The following is a 15,303-nucleotide window of genomic DNA, read 5'->3' as shown; positions in this document are numbered from 1 at the left end:
TATGTACAATTCAAAGGTTGGAAAAAAGATTTATATCCAGAATATCTAAAGGATTCCTAGAACCCAATACTAGAAAGAAAAAGATCCAATGAAAAATGGGCAAAAGCTGGAACAGGAACTTCCTAAGAGAGGATATGGTAGTGGCTAGTAAGCACAGGAAAAATGCTCATCATCATTACTCATCAGGGAAATGCAAAGAGAAACTACAGTGAGATTTCTCTATGCATCTACTAGAATAGCCAAAATAAAAAACACTGTCAATACCAAAAGTTGACAAGGATGTAAAGGAACCAGAAACTCTCATATATTGTTTGGTTGGGGGATGAGAGAGTATGAAAATAGTACAATAACTTGGAAATTTGCCTAGCAGTTTCTCATAAAGTTAAACATATTCTTACTCTACAACCCAGCAATTCCATCTCCATGATATTTAACCAAAGGGGAGAAAATGCATGTGATGAGCTGAACTGAATACCTCCAGATCCATGTGTTTAAGTTCTAACCCCTTGTACTTCAGAGTGTGACTGTATTTGGAGTTAGGGTATTTAAAAGCCAAGATGAGGTCAGTAGATTAGGGTGGACCAAAATTTAACAAAACTGGTGTCTTTATGAGAAGAGAGGAGGACACAGGTAAGTACAGAGGAATAACCACGTGAAGACACAGGGAGAAGACTGTCATCTACAAGCCAAGGAGAGAGTTCTCAAGACACCAGTCCTGTTCATACCTTGACCTCAGACTCCTAGCTTCCAGAACTGCGAGAAAATTAATTTCTGTCATGTAAGCCATCCAGTCTGTGGCATTTCATTCTGGCAGCCCTGGGAAACTGTTACAATGTGTGCCCATACAAAGACTTGTTTGAGAATGATCACAGCAACATGATTCATTTTAGCCACATCACTCAAATGTCAACAGCTAAAGGGATAAACAAATGAGGTATATTCATATGGTGGAATATGACTTAGGAACATAAAGGAATGAATGCATGTAGCAACAGAGACGAAACTCAGAAACACTGTGGTGAATGCAAATGCCACACAAAAGATCATGTACTCTATTATTGTGCTTCTAAGAAGTTCTAGAAGAGACAAAGGTAATAATCTATGTGGAAGAAATCAGAGTAATGTGGCTGCCTCTGGCAGTGAATCTGTTCTATATATTGATATGGGAGCGGGTTCTGTGCATTTGCCAAAGCTCATCAAATTATACATTTCAGATCTGTGTGTTTCACTGTATGTAAAATAGTAATTAAAAATGTCAACCCTAATAAAATCATAAACAAAAACAACGAAAAGGAAAAGGAAAGAGAGACTTGGAGGATATGTCCATAAAGCCTAACACAGAAGGTTGTGCACACAGAAGAAATCACAGAAGGTTGTGCATCGGGCTTACAGGGAAACCAGCACATCAGGAAGAAGCCTAGCAGGTCTGGGGTGTCTCAAGGGAATGATCCAATGGATGACTTCATGTGTCTGAAACTCCGAAATGAATTTTACACTTTTGGTAGAGAGTTTAGAAATTAATCCATGGTGAATATGCAGAAAATAAAATAAATGAAAATAAGGCAAGTTGGGATATAATCAAAAATTATACTGAAAGGGCGCCTGGATAGCGCAGTCGGTTAAGTGTCCGACTTCAGCTCAGGTCATGATCTCACCGTTCATGGGGTCGAGCCCCGCGTTGGGCTCTGTGCTGACCGTGCAGAGCCTGCTTGGGATTCTATCTCTCCTCTCTCTGCCCCTCCCAATGCATGCTCTCTCCCTCTCTCTTTCTCTCTCTCTCTCTCTCTCTGTCTCTCCCTCTCTCTCAAAATAAATAAATTAGTAGGTAATATCAAAACCTGGAAAATGAGCAAATAACAGTATAAGATTTGTTTCTTATCTTCCACAAGTAGAGACATAAATATCAGAATAAACAGATAAGAGATCTTCCTTCAGAGGAATGGGACCTGGGCGCACAGGGGTACAGTGTGAGACTGCTTTGGATTTTCAAGTCTTGTACAATTATTTGCCTTTTCATTTTTTTATTTACTTTTTTTACTCAAGTATAGTTGGCATACTTTTTAAAACCGACATCTAGGGGACATACCATTATTTTCCTTTTTAAACAACAGCAATCATGACACATGTCAAATTACTTAGAAAAGTGTTTAAAACTGTTTCTTCACAACCAGGTGCCTCTTTTTTTTTTTATTGTTCATAGCAGCTTTATTCACAACAGCCCCAAATGCGAAAGAACCCAAATGTCCATGAACAGTGGAATGGATGAATAAATTACTCGTTCTGCCTTTTAATTCATTGCCATACTTCCCCTCCAGGAAGACGCTATCAGTTATGTCCTTCCCTTTTCCCTACACATCTCCAGCTTGGAATATGATCATATTTATTTTAATCTTCTTTGAACTAACAGGCAAAGCATGGGGTCTTGCTTCATTTCTCATTTCTTTGATTATCAGCCATTTTGGACACATGTTCATACATATATATCATTCATTCGTTCCTTATTCTGTACTGAATGATGTGTTCGTAGCCTTAGCCCTTTTAAAATGGAAACATTTGCCTGATTCTTACTTATTTAAGAGAAAGAAGATGTTCGGGCACTAAAGCTATTGACCCTTTCATCTGACATATAGGATGGAAACACTTTTCATTCATGGTTGTATACTTTTAAAATTTGCGTCATTTTTGGAAGTAGCAAATATTACATTTGTATGTGGTATGAACGAAGGATATTTCCCATATCGGGAAGAACAGGAACTGAAGCTGACTGCAGTGGGCATTGGTGGCCGGGAGACCAGCTGAACCATGAGCTGGCAGAGAAACAGGTAACCCAGGAGAGGAGGGAGAGGCACAGGTTAGGGGGAGGGTGCCTACCAGTTGGGTTTGGTCCACTGGGTGGGAGAGGGGCAGCCTGGATGCCCAGGAAGAGTCTCACAGGTGGTGGGTTCTTGCTTTGTGGACATGGCGTTGGAGAAGGCAATGGGGGGGTCCTCAGCTCTGGGGTGAGAGGTGCCGCCACAATGGTAGATTCAGGTGCTGGGAGGTGTCTTCCGGAAACACAGTAATGGCCTTTTCTTGGAGGCCCCAGGTCTCAGTGGTCATGGAGGATCAGGAGGAGGTGGGGGGACTGTAGGCTCAGTGAGGAGTGCTCAAGGGCCCTGGGGTCTTGGTGGGGCCAGGGGCAGCCACTTCTGCTACTCCCACAATGCCGGCGGAGACCTGAGAAGCAGGGAAGGGGGTTCAGAAACACACTCACCGTCTATTCCGTGCCTCCTTCGTCTGTCCTGTTTCTGGCCCCACCCCCTGTCCATTCCTGAAGTCTCCCCTTGTCACCAGGCCCTCATCTTCTCCCTGCCCACGCTTTCCCCTTCAGGACAGAATGATACAAAGTCCTGGGGTGGGAGTTCTAGAGCATGAGCTAAGGGCTCAAGGGTTAGGATGACCCTTAGAAGGGACTTCGGGGTGTGTAGGTCTTGTCTCTGATGGAGGTGATGTCTGATGGAGGTGATGAATACCTGTGTGTGTGTGTGTGTGTGTGTGTGTGTGTGCGCGTGTGCGTGTGTCTGGTACATCAGCGTGGTTAGGGGAGGATGCCTGAGACCAGCCTTAAAACTGGGCAACCCAGCTGCTGTGGGTAGGCATGACCCCAAGGGCATGAGTTTGAATGTCAGAGAAGACGGTGGCTTATAACAACCAAATGAGTTCACAGAGACAGACGAGGTGAAAGAAACATTTAAATCGATATAAGTTACAATTGATAACAATGCCACCTGTGTGACTCCTGGCTACTTCTGTCCTACAGCACCTCTCTCCCAGGAGACAAGCTTTCCCCTGCCCCACTGGCCCCACTCACCTGGGCTCTGTAGGTCAGAAACAGGAGGAGGGCTGTCAAAGCCATGATCTTGGTCACGAGGAGTCCACACAACAGCACCACGAAAGTGCTGTCAGGCAGGCTGTGGGAGAAGGGAGAAGGAGGAGGGGAGGATCCAGGCTGGGGAGAGCAGCCCCTGAACTCAGCATGGGGCTGGAGCCTATTTATGGGCCAGACCCACCCCCAGCTCACTGGGGTGAGCCACAGGGACTGCCTGGAACAGAATCCTGAGAACGCAGGAAGCTTGGGTACAGGGAGAGGTTAGCCAGGAAATAAGCAATGATCAAAGTTCTCATTTCTCTGGGTGATGCTATCAGGGCATGCCACATCTCCAATGAACAGGGAGAAGGCCATTGGTCCCAAAGGAAAAGCAGAGGGAGAGAGTGCCACAACTATAATCGGCACCCAGAGGTGCCCATGGAGAATCTCTAAGCCCCAAAGGAGCACTGGACCAGGAGACAGAAGGCCTGGATCTTAGTTCTGCTTTGGGCCTGAAGTAGCTGAGTAACTCTGGACAGGCCTCATTCTTCTTGCCTGTGAATCAGCACTAATGGAAGATGTTGCATTCTGATATGTAGCTATTTCTGCTCCATCATGGGGGAAGTTTAGAGTCATTCCTTCATCCTTGGGGTGAGACCTGAGACCTTGGGACCCCTTTCAGACGTCTTGGTCCCCCTGGTCTCCTGAATCAGAGCCCGTACGAGTCACCAGCTTCCCAGCCCCCTCCCTTCAGGTGGGACCCCAGATCTACCAGTCCTCAGAGCCATTGATGAAGGTTGAAATGGTTGTCACTAGAAAAGTAAGTGTGATTGACGACCACAGAGAAGGCAGCGGCAGCCTAGAGTCCCCAGAGGGAGAGGGGTCAGCCCCCAAAGCCTGAGAGGAAGAGGGGGAGGGGCCAGAGCCAGCCCCCAGGGTCCCTCAGGCCAGGGCTGACTGGGGTCCAAGCTAGGGAGCTTCCCAGAGCTAGTAGAAAGAGACAAGCAGGGGCTAGGGGAGGCCTGGGCTGAGAGAGAAGCCTAATACTGGGTCCCCAAATCCCCAAGAGCAGGGAGAGTCAGGAGCCCTCCTGTGGAAAAGGCACAAGCCACTTGTCCCAAAGGCATGGCCCTTTCACCATCAGAGTCTCAAGACACTTCTGGTCTGAACCAAGGTCCTGAGCAACAGCGTGTCTGGCCTGGGAGAGACCTAGGCCACAGGACCCCACACAGACACCCCGTGCCTATACAGGGTGGCCAGTTCTGGGGGTCGGTGGCTGAGGTTGGGTCTGAGCCATTGTGTGGACAAGGGCTCTGTGCCCAGTGGGCCCCAAATTATCTTATACCTGCTGAGACAGGACACCCAAGGATGGAGGCAATGGCCTGAATATGGGGACTAGGGACTTAACTGCCCGTAGTCAGTATGGAAGGGAGCAGGGAGCTGGTGGGATCTGGGGAAGGAAGCGAGAGAAGGAGGTGAGCGGTTTCATTTCCCCCACCAGACACCCCAGGCAGGCCCCTCCCCTCTCTGCAAAAAGCTCACTTGAAGTCACCACCAGGCTGATGTTTTTGAGGATAGTGATGCTTTTCATAGGACCTCTGTCTATTCCACACCAGTACGCTCCTGAACTTTTCTTCGTGATCTCTGTTACGATGACACGAAAGAAGCCAGCAGCAGAGTTGTCCCAGATGAAATGTGGAGGGCTTTGGGCCATTACCTGGGGACTGGTGCTGGTGACTAACTTCAAGCAATAACCGGGTTTCGACAGGTTTTGTTCTGATGCTCACCTAGCAGGGGGGCGGATGGGCATTTCACAGAGAGTACCTGGTCCTGTATGGCCCACACCAACTCATCCTTCTGGCTCTGCACCCAGGAGCCTAGGAAACAAGTCCTCAGGTGAGGCTAGGGAATGGGACACAGCCACACTCAGAGCAAGAGCCCAGATGGCCCTCCAGCCCCAGCACCACGCTGCCACCCTGTCCCTCCATCCCACAGTCCACTGCACACCTCTCCTCACCAACCTCCCTTCCTCCCTCCCCCTGTCCCCCTGGAGCCACCTCCTCCCCCTGTCCCTTACCTGAGGCCAGCAGCAGCAGGACTAGCCGCAGGTGTAGGGCCTCCCAGGTCATATCACCCTCTCCCTGTGCTAGGGTGTATGGAAGAAGGGGTGTGCAGGGTGGCTACGGGATGGAGAGACCCAGAAGCCAGGTCTGACCGTGCCCAGATGTCCCAGCACATTGAATACAAGATTGAGAAAGGAAAGGTCTTGATTGGGTAAGTATGAGGCCTGCAGGGCGGGTTCTGTGGGCAGTGAGAAGGTGGGGGCCTCGTGGGGGAACCTCCAGCCGCTGAGGGAGGGGGGATCCCTGCTTCAGCCTCGCTCAGCTCAGCCGGATGGCCCAGACACTGTGGCTGTTGCTGGCTCCCCCTGCCCACCCCACACCCCACCGAGCACTTACAGGGGAAGCTAGGTAAATAAGAGACCATCCCACTTCTTACAATCTCTGTTCCTTTCCCTTCATCCTTTGAAACACCTGACTTTATCCACCCACCTCCCACAAGCCAGGGAAGAACTGGCCGAAGGCAGGTAGGGACTATTAGAGGCCGCACCAGCCCTTAAGTACCTGTGGTCCCCAGGGAGAGCAGAGAGGCCCTGCCTGGCCTGCAGGGCATGGTTGAAACGACCCAGGCACACCTACAGGTAGACTCTTCACAGCCCCTGAGATCCATCGTGACAAATAGGAGCCATAGGAAAAGGTCCCCAGGCAGTCCAACCCCAAGGCAACTCCCCTGACTATCACGCACCCTCTCACACACCCCAAAGGTCAGCTCCAAGAACTATGGCACCGTATTAAACGCCCAAATGCCAAATCCCACATGATGTCGCGTTTAGTGGTCTCTTTGGTGAGCAGGTTTGTAGGAAGATCACCAGGACTCCACATGATATTGGATACAAAGCACATTTCCCTTCTACACTGTCATAAACAGTGACTGCTGTGGTGGAAATAAGCGTGAAGCAATCAGCTAGAGCTACTAAGATTTTATATAAGTTGGACCTGGGCTGGGTGCGCCCCCAGGCACCTGAACCATCCACCTCTGACCGTGATCCCAGGGGGGCAACAGTGGAGACACCGGGCGGCGGACCCCCGACTGCCTCCTGGACTCACAGCACCCTGACTGTCTCCCTTGGTGCAGGAGGCTTGTCAGATCCGAGTTTTTAATCAGTGCCCTTTGGACAAACTTTGCACAGGTGCTAGGAGGGAATGTCTGAGTAGCGGGAGTCCAGATCATGAGGGAAATCTGCGTTTTCCATTCTGAGGCATTACCCAGCAGGTACAAGGAGAGAGGGGAGGGGATTTCAGTTTTATGGAATCAAAGCAAGGGGAAAAGGGACTTGAGAAAAAAGAGCAAAAACAGATTTGCGACGTCGAGTTTCCAAAGCCTGGTCACGAGAGTATTTAACTCTGGAGTTCCCAAACTTGTCTGCACCTTAGAATCACCGGGGGCTCCTGAAAAAACTGTCAAGGTCCAAGCCACCACCAGACCAAGGAACCTAGCCCAGTGGGGATGCGCCCAGGCATCAGTGTTGGTGAGGCTGCCCACGTGACCTCAGTGTGTAGACAAGTCTGGGAACCAGGGATCTAATTTAATTTCCACAAAATCCTTGGAAAGCAGTCGCTACCCCATTTCACCATAGGGAAATTGAGTCCCGAGGAATCTTGGTGATTTCCTTAAGGTTCCCTGGTGAATTGGCATCGCAGAGCTCCTTCTGCAGCCAGTGCCACCTACCCTGGCCCCCCTCACTTCCCCCTCCTCCCCTCACCCCCTCCCCCACCCCAAGACAGGGAGCACGTTAGGAGTTGGGCTGTCCTGCAGCGCCACCAAAGTCAGGGGAGAGCTTGGCGGAGACGGACGGGCTGCCCTGCCCCCTGCTGGCTGGAGAGCGCCATTACCACCTATGACATTCTAGAGTCTTCCCTTTCCCCCCTCCCTGCACTGTCCCAAGGTCACCTTCCTCTTACACTGCCTTCCCCGTGGCCCTCAGCCCTTCTAACCTGCTCTTTGCTGTGTGACAAGGAGATCCCCCCTTCGCAGCAGACAGGGAGCACTTGGAAGGTGGCGTCACCATTTCTCTGAGCTGGGGGCTCCGCACCAGTGTCTGAGTCGGGGGTCTTAGATTCCCCGAGGGTGCAGACAGTGCACAGCATCTGGGCCTTCAGACCTGGCCCGGCCGGAGTGCAGGGGGATCCCCAGGGATGAAAACAGCAGAGACAGGACCCCAAATCAATCTCTGGCCCCCAATCCTGGAAAGGTCACCTCTTCAGAGGTACATCTCTCTCTCTCCCAGGAGGAGCCTTGGCCACAGGGCTGTGTGGGAACTGGGCTCTGGGAGGTGGCCAGGAAGTGTGGGACTAGGGTTCGCTGTCAGTGAATGACGCTGTCGGTGGCCCTGGTAGAGGAAATAGCCTTGGGTGGCCCCGGTTACCTCTGGAATCCCACTCTGTTGACCATCTAGGGAGAACCTGCCTTCTTCCTCCAAACCCAAGATTCAGGACATGAGAAGAAACTGGGAGAACCACAATAGTCCCAGGAGAGGTAAGGAAAAGCAACTCCGCCTGCCTAGTCCTCCCTCCCAGCATGGCTGCAGGGACACAGGGACTTGTCGAGAACAAGAAGCCGGAGGCACCATAAGAATGTCCTGAAGGGAAGGGACGGAGCAGCAAGGAACTGAAAGCACTTTCATTCCCAGGACAGAAGGCCGCCGGACTGCTCGTTCTCTCCAGAAGGACATCATACGGGCACCAGGCCTGGGGTAAGAATGTTTTGTCTGGTGCCAGACGTACTCGTGACCCAGTATGGAATACCCTGCAGGTGCACGGCCTGTCAAGATGCCAAATACTATGTTGTATGTGCTTGCTGTTATCAAACAATTTGTAAAAAATAAAAGAGGCTTGAGCCAGGGGACCCAGGCTTTGGCTCCTGGAGAGTCTTAGCCCCCTGCTTTGCAATTCTCACCTCACCACACCTTCAGGCCCTGTCTCTCTACAGCTGGCTCCAGAACAGGGACCTGAAGGTGGCCGTTTGCCACACGGCTGAAGAAGTGCCACCGGAACCGAAGGGAACTTTGAAGCCGGGAAGCTCATCGTTCGGGATTTCTGCAGGGTAAATATGGGGAATTCTACCTCACCTAGTTAGGACTCATATATTCAGCTCTTGCAGACTTTATTAAAGAGCTCAAGGGTAAGAGTGAACCATTCTGCGTTTGAGGATTTGTTTTATTTGGTAAAGAATCATTGTTATTGGTTTACGCCCTCTGGCAAAAATGCTCTGAATCAGAAACAATGGAATTTGGTTTTCTGTGCTTTGCACTGCACTTATCAACAAGGAGAAGCCATCCCTCTCTCTCTTCCTGTATGGGCTTTATGTAATTTAATTTCCCTGACTTTACAGCCCTTGCAGTCAGAATCGGAGGAAGATGGAGGCATTGGTCCTCGCAACCCCTCACTGGCTGAAAGTGATCATGAGTTTGTGGATAATGAGGACTGGGAGCCCAGCCCCTAGGCCCACCACCAGAGGGACAGAAACTTACGGGGGTCCCGGGTTAATGGCCCAGAGATAGCTGCAGCTCAAGCTTCCGCACCCCTGCCTCCCGCACTGCCCCACGGTCCTGAGCAGGTCAATCCTTTTGAGGAAACTAAATGTTCTGCTTATTCAGAAAACCCATTTGTTGATACCTCTGCTTGGAGCATCACAGTTCCTGTTTCCCCCATGATGCAGATGCTTCAACAAGCTAAGGCTGCGGGGACACTGAATTAATGGCTAGTATGCCTGCAGTTTATCCCGTTAACATTACCCAAATTCCTCCTAATCAATATCTGCAGGGAGGGCAACAATTTGATCAGGTTCCTTTAAGTTTTAAGGTAATCAAGGATTTAAAACAGGCTTGCACACAATTCAGTGTTAATTCCCCTTATAAGTTGGGATTGATGTCTGGTTTAGCGAATTCAAAGCGACTCTTTCCATGGGACTGGGAGGTCCTAGGTTGCACTGTCCTACGTGCTTCTGAATTTTTGCAATTTAGAACTTGATGGGATGAAGAAGCACAGACACAGGCCCGGCGTGATGCCACCATCAGTGCTCCTGTGCCCATTACCTGGGAACAACTTACCAGGCTGGACAATGGTTTTGGCATACAGGTTCAGCTTCAGTACGATGATCCAGCCGTGATACAAGTTAGATTGTGCTTCCTTGGTGCCTGGGAGAAAATAGCTACCCTGGGACAAGCTACACCCTTTTTTTGTTCAAGTTAAACAGAGTCCTAAGGAGCCCTTTGTAGATTTCATCCCTGGACTAAAGGATGTTATCAGGCGGGTTTACCTGATCTCTTAACAGCTGCTGGCTTTTGATAATGCTAATAAGGAATGCCAACAAGCTTTAGCCCAGTGAAGGCTCAAGGAGGTGATTTAACTGATGATTTAAAGGCCTGTCAAGATACCAGCTCAGAGGTCTATAAAATGGGGCTACTGGCAAGGGCTATTCAAGGCACTGGACCTTACAAACAGTCCAAGTGTTTTCGCTGTGGCAAATTGGGACATTATAAAAGGGATTGTCAACAGCCTAGTCTTAACAATTCCGGTGATCCACCTTGGCCACCAGAACAAAATACTAAACCTCCCCCTCCCCAACCTCCCCAACCTCCCTGCCCCTGCAATAAAGGCTATCATTTTGCAAATCAATGTAGATCTAAATTCCATAAGAATGGAGGTCCCCAGCCAGTCTGGGTCGGGGAACAGGATATTGCCCCCCTCACCCCCACCCAGGGCCCAAATGTAAACAATGTGGGGAATCAGATTCCATGTTGTTATCCTGTGAGCATCGGGACTCATCAGGCAAATCCCTGACCTCCTCCAGGCCACAGGAGGGAGCGCTGCATTAGATATCCCAGCCCCAGATTCTCTGGTCCTTGAACCTTCCATGGGAACTTATAAGGTTAAAACTGGGATTTATGGCCCTCTTCCTTCAGGGTTCCTTGGCCTTCTTATTGGACGAAGTAGTCTTACGTCCAAGGGAGTTCATGTCCACTTAGGAATTATAGATGCTGGTTTTAAGGGTGAAATTTTAGTAACGATTAGTACTTCTGTTCCTTATAGTGTCATGGCAGGAGATCGCATTACTCAACTATTGTTTTTGCCTTACATTGCATTAAATTCCATGCCCATAGAACAGCAGGGAGGGTTTGGATCTTCTGGCAAACAGGTATCTTGGCAAACATTTCTAAAGGACAGAAGGCCTGAGATGAGCTTACAAATTAACAGAAAATCACTTACTGGCCTGCTAGATTCAGGAACTGATGTTTGAGTTTTGGCCTAAGAATTGGTGACTTCAACCTGTATCCAGAGTCTTTACGGGTATAGGAAAAGCTATTGATATCCAACAGTGTTGAAATTTTTCTATGTAAAGGGCCTGAAGGCCAGGCTGCTACTATCCAGCCTTATGTTACTGAAATAGCTTCTAATCTGTGGGGAAGAGACCTATTAAGTCAATGGGGAGCATATATTAATACTCCTTATGTTTCTCCTGCTGCAACCTATATTATGTCCAAAATGAATTATAATCCATTAAAAGGGCTTGGACAACAAGAAAATGGGCATATGGAGCCAATTATGGCCAAAATGCAGTCTCCTTATATAGGGCTGGGATGTCCTGTACAGAATTCAAATTTAGAGTAAAGGCCATTGTTCCTGAACAACGTTATGTCTCACCATTAAAATGGTTAACAACCACCCCCATGTGGGTGGTACAGTGGCCTTTTCCGAAAGAGAAATTAGAGGCTTTAGAGCAATTAGTGCAAGAACAATTGAATGCAGGCCATAGAGAAATGTCGACCAGTCCATGGAATTCTCCTGTGTTTGTAATAAAGAAAAAATCTGGGAAATGGAGAATGTTGACTGACTTAAGGAAGGTAAACGAGATCATACAACCTATGGGATCTTTGCAACCGGGGCTCCCATCTCCTACTATGATTCCTCAGAACTGGTCATTAATTATAGTAGATTTAGAAGATTGTTTTTTCACAGTTCTACCACAGCCAGATGATAGGAAAAATTTGCTTTTTCTATACCTTCATACAATCATATGGCTCCTGTGAAACGCTATCAATGGAAAGTACTTCCGCAAGGTATGCTTAATAGCCCTACTATGTGTCAGCATCTTGTTAATCTGCCGCTTTCACAATTACACATTTGGTTTCCACAGGTGTTGATTATCCATTACATGGATGATATTCTTTTTGCTGCAGAAATGCCTACACAGGTAGAAGATCTTTATCAGGCCGCTAGATTATTGTTACCCAAATATGGCCTAATAATAGCAGAGGAAAAGGTGCAACCCCAAGATCCTTTCCTTTATCTTGGTGCAAAAATTCATAAGGCAACCACCATTGCCCAAGATACTTTGCCGAGATACTTTGAAAACTTTAAATGCTTTCCAGAAGTTACTAGGAAATACAAATTGGTTGCGACCTGCTTTGGGAATCTCGACTTATACCTTATCATCTTTTCCTAACATTAGCCAGTGATCCCAACCTTAACAGCCCTAGGGGCCTCACAGAGGCAGAAGCTGAATTATAATGGATTGAAAATCATATACAGCTCACTCGTATTCGACTTAATGTTCCTCTTCAATTATTGACTTTTCTTGCTCCACATTCTCCAACTGCAGTCTTATGGCAGGATGGGGGAATCATCGAATGGTGGTTTTTACCAAATAAGGACGCTAAAATTCTTACCATATAGCTGGATAAAATTGGGAATATAATTTGGAGAGGCCGATCCCGATTACGTGTGCTTAATGGTGGTGATCCCTCCTCTATGGTTATTCCCTTATCGTATCAACAAATTGATATGGCTTACCAAACTAATATACAATGGCAAATAGCTTTATCCGATTACGCAGGGAAATTAGACAATCACTATCCAAGGGACAAAATTTTGTCATTTCTCAAGGTTACATCGTGGATTTGGCCAAAGATAATTCGAGACCGGCCTTTAGCAGATGATGACACATATTTTACAGATGGAAATGGTCATGGTAGAGCTTCTATACACAGTCCTATCTCTAAGGCCTGGCAGACACCCTATACATCTACCCAAAAGGCTGAATTAGCAGCTGTTATAGAATCGTTGCATCTTGTACCTGCCTCCCTCAATGTTGTGACAGATTCACAATATGTGTGGCTCACAGTCCTAAATATTGAAACTGCACATGTTGTTCCACGAAATGAATCACATCATCTGTTTTTGCATTTACAAGAATTAATATGACCTAGGCAACACCCTTTATGTATCACTCATATTCACAGTCATTCTAACCTTCCTGGCCCATTAGCCTTTGAAAATTCCATTGCGGATGACTTTTTACAAGGCACCTTACAGATGACACAACAGGAGCGTATGCTTCACCATACTAATGCTTGAGGACTTGCCCATAGACACGCTGTAACACATGCTCAGTCAAAAGACATCGTTAGTGCCTGTCCTTCTTGCGAGCCCCTCACTGTGGCTCCATACACCTCCAGACTGAATCCTTGTGGACTACAGGCAAATGAACTTTGGCAATCTGATGTTACCCATATTCCTGCACTTGGTAAGCTCTCTTAAGTGCATATTATTGTGGATACCTTCTCCAGATATATGTGGGCCACAACAGGTACCAGAGAAAAGGTTATACACGTTATTGCTCATTTCCTTAAAACCTTTGCAATTCTAGGTATCCCACAACGCATTAAAACTGATAATGGCCCTGTGTATATATCTTATAAGGTACCCCGCTTCTGTGCAGCCCAACAAATTTCTCATCTTACTGGCAATCCCTATAACCTTCAAGGTCAAGGGATCATAGAACTGACTCATCAGGTGCTTAGAAACGTGTTAATTAAACAAAAAGGGGGAGAAGAAGGACTTAGACCTACACCACGGGAACAATTACATCGTGCCTTATATACTTTAAATTTCTTGGACATATGAGGACCCCATACATGTTCTGCTGCTGAGGTACACTGGCACAGGCAAAATGTCACCACTGTTCATCAGCCGGTATATTGGAAAGATGAGAAGGGACATTGGGAAAAGGGAGAGGTTGTTGTGTGGGGTAGAGTGTGTGCTTATGTCTCTACAAATCAAGGCTACCAGTAGTTACCCAGTCATGGCTTGAAACCCAGGCATGAGCCAATCCAAGCAACCTCAGTTCGACATGACCTCACCAGTCGAAGAGTTTCGCAGAATGTCCATCCAGAATTGGATGTGCCCAATGCACCATGCCCCCTCCCAAGGTGCACTAGGACTGCTCAACCTCCTACTTGGGGACAAGTTAAGAGGTTGACGCATGATGCTGAAAAAATATTGATGCAGACTCGCAGCCCGCAAGTCATCACTCACGGCCATCACTACTACAGTAAGTGCTGCTAACTATGCTTACTGGGCTTATATCCCTCATCCACCTCTCAGTCAGGGTGTAAATTGGTATGACTCCTCCATGCCAATATATACAAATGACATTGAATGGACATCTGGGCCATTTGACAGCAGAGGACCACATAGGCCAAATGAAGAAGGTACTGTTACGGATAATTATCCTATAGGGATTGAAGGTCCTCCTATATGTTTTGGTTATGGGAAACACTGCCTCAAAAGTAAGCCTCAAGTATGGCTATCTATTATTAAAAATGGGACCCACCACAAACATATTTTCTTGCTATCAGCCCATTCTCTCATTGGCTCCAATCTTACAATTAATGACACTCCTCCAATGCTTCCGTCTTGTGCTACTCGTACATTGTCAGAATGGGATGGATGGGATCCCAGTCATTGATTGGAGCCCTATGGGCTCAGCTCACCTTAAAAATTCGTTACAAAATCTACGATGGTGTGTTCATAATCATACTGTCAGCACCACTGCCAATGACTCAATCGTTTGGCACAGTGGGGGATTTTCTGAGCCCAGTCCTCATTTACAACAAGGACCGTTACAAAAGCATATATGGAAATTAACTGCTGCCCTCCACCCTTTACATCCCTGGAAGGGCACATATTATAACAACAGTTCCAGCAATATTTCTACTTTGCCCTTCATGGTCCCAGTACATACGGGCTTGTACCCAGTACATATGGGCTTGTGTCCGTTTGCCATACGCCCTACTGACAGGACAGATAGTTTGGAATGATCCTGAGGCCCTTATAACTTATATTAATTCCTCATTATACACCTGTCTTAACAATTCTATACCCTTCAATATGTCATCCGAAAGCTTATATTTACTTACAGCACACACTGGCCTGTGGCTGCCGTTTCACATGTCTCGACCACGGCAACATTCTCCAGAAATGCATCTGATGGACCACGCTCTACGGCTCTTCATCGATCCCGATGGTTTGCTGGAATGCTTGTTGCAGCTATTA

General features: G+C 47.6%; 1 long non-coding RNA gene across 1 annotated transcript; it reads right to left on the bottom strand.

Moving 5' to 3' along the window:
• Window positions 1-1,880: 1,880 nt before the first annotated feature.
• On the bottom strand, window positions 1,881-6,135 carry LOC128315427 (uncharacterized). The gene is made up of 3 exons (XR_008298174.1): window positions 5,925-6,135; window positions 3,851-5,724; window positions 1,881-3,216 (listed from the first exon to the last, which is right to left on the bottom strand). It is a non-coding gene; the product is annotated as an uncharacterized LOC128315427 (long non-coding RNA).
• Window positions 6,136-15,303: the final 9,168 nt, after the last annotated feature.

This window comes from Acinonyx jubatus, chromosome B2 (genome assembly GCF_027475565.1).
Source record: "Acinonyx jubatus isolate Ajub_Pintada_27869175 chromosome B2, VMU_Ajub_asm_v1.0, whole genome shotgun sequence".
NCBI lineage: Eukaryota > Metazoa > Chordata > Mammalia > Carnivora > Felidae > Acinonyx > Acinonyx jubatus.
This window is presented reverse-complemented; position numbering and strand designations above follow the sequence as displayed.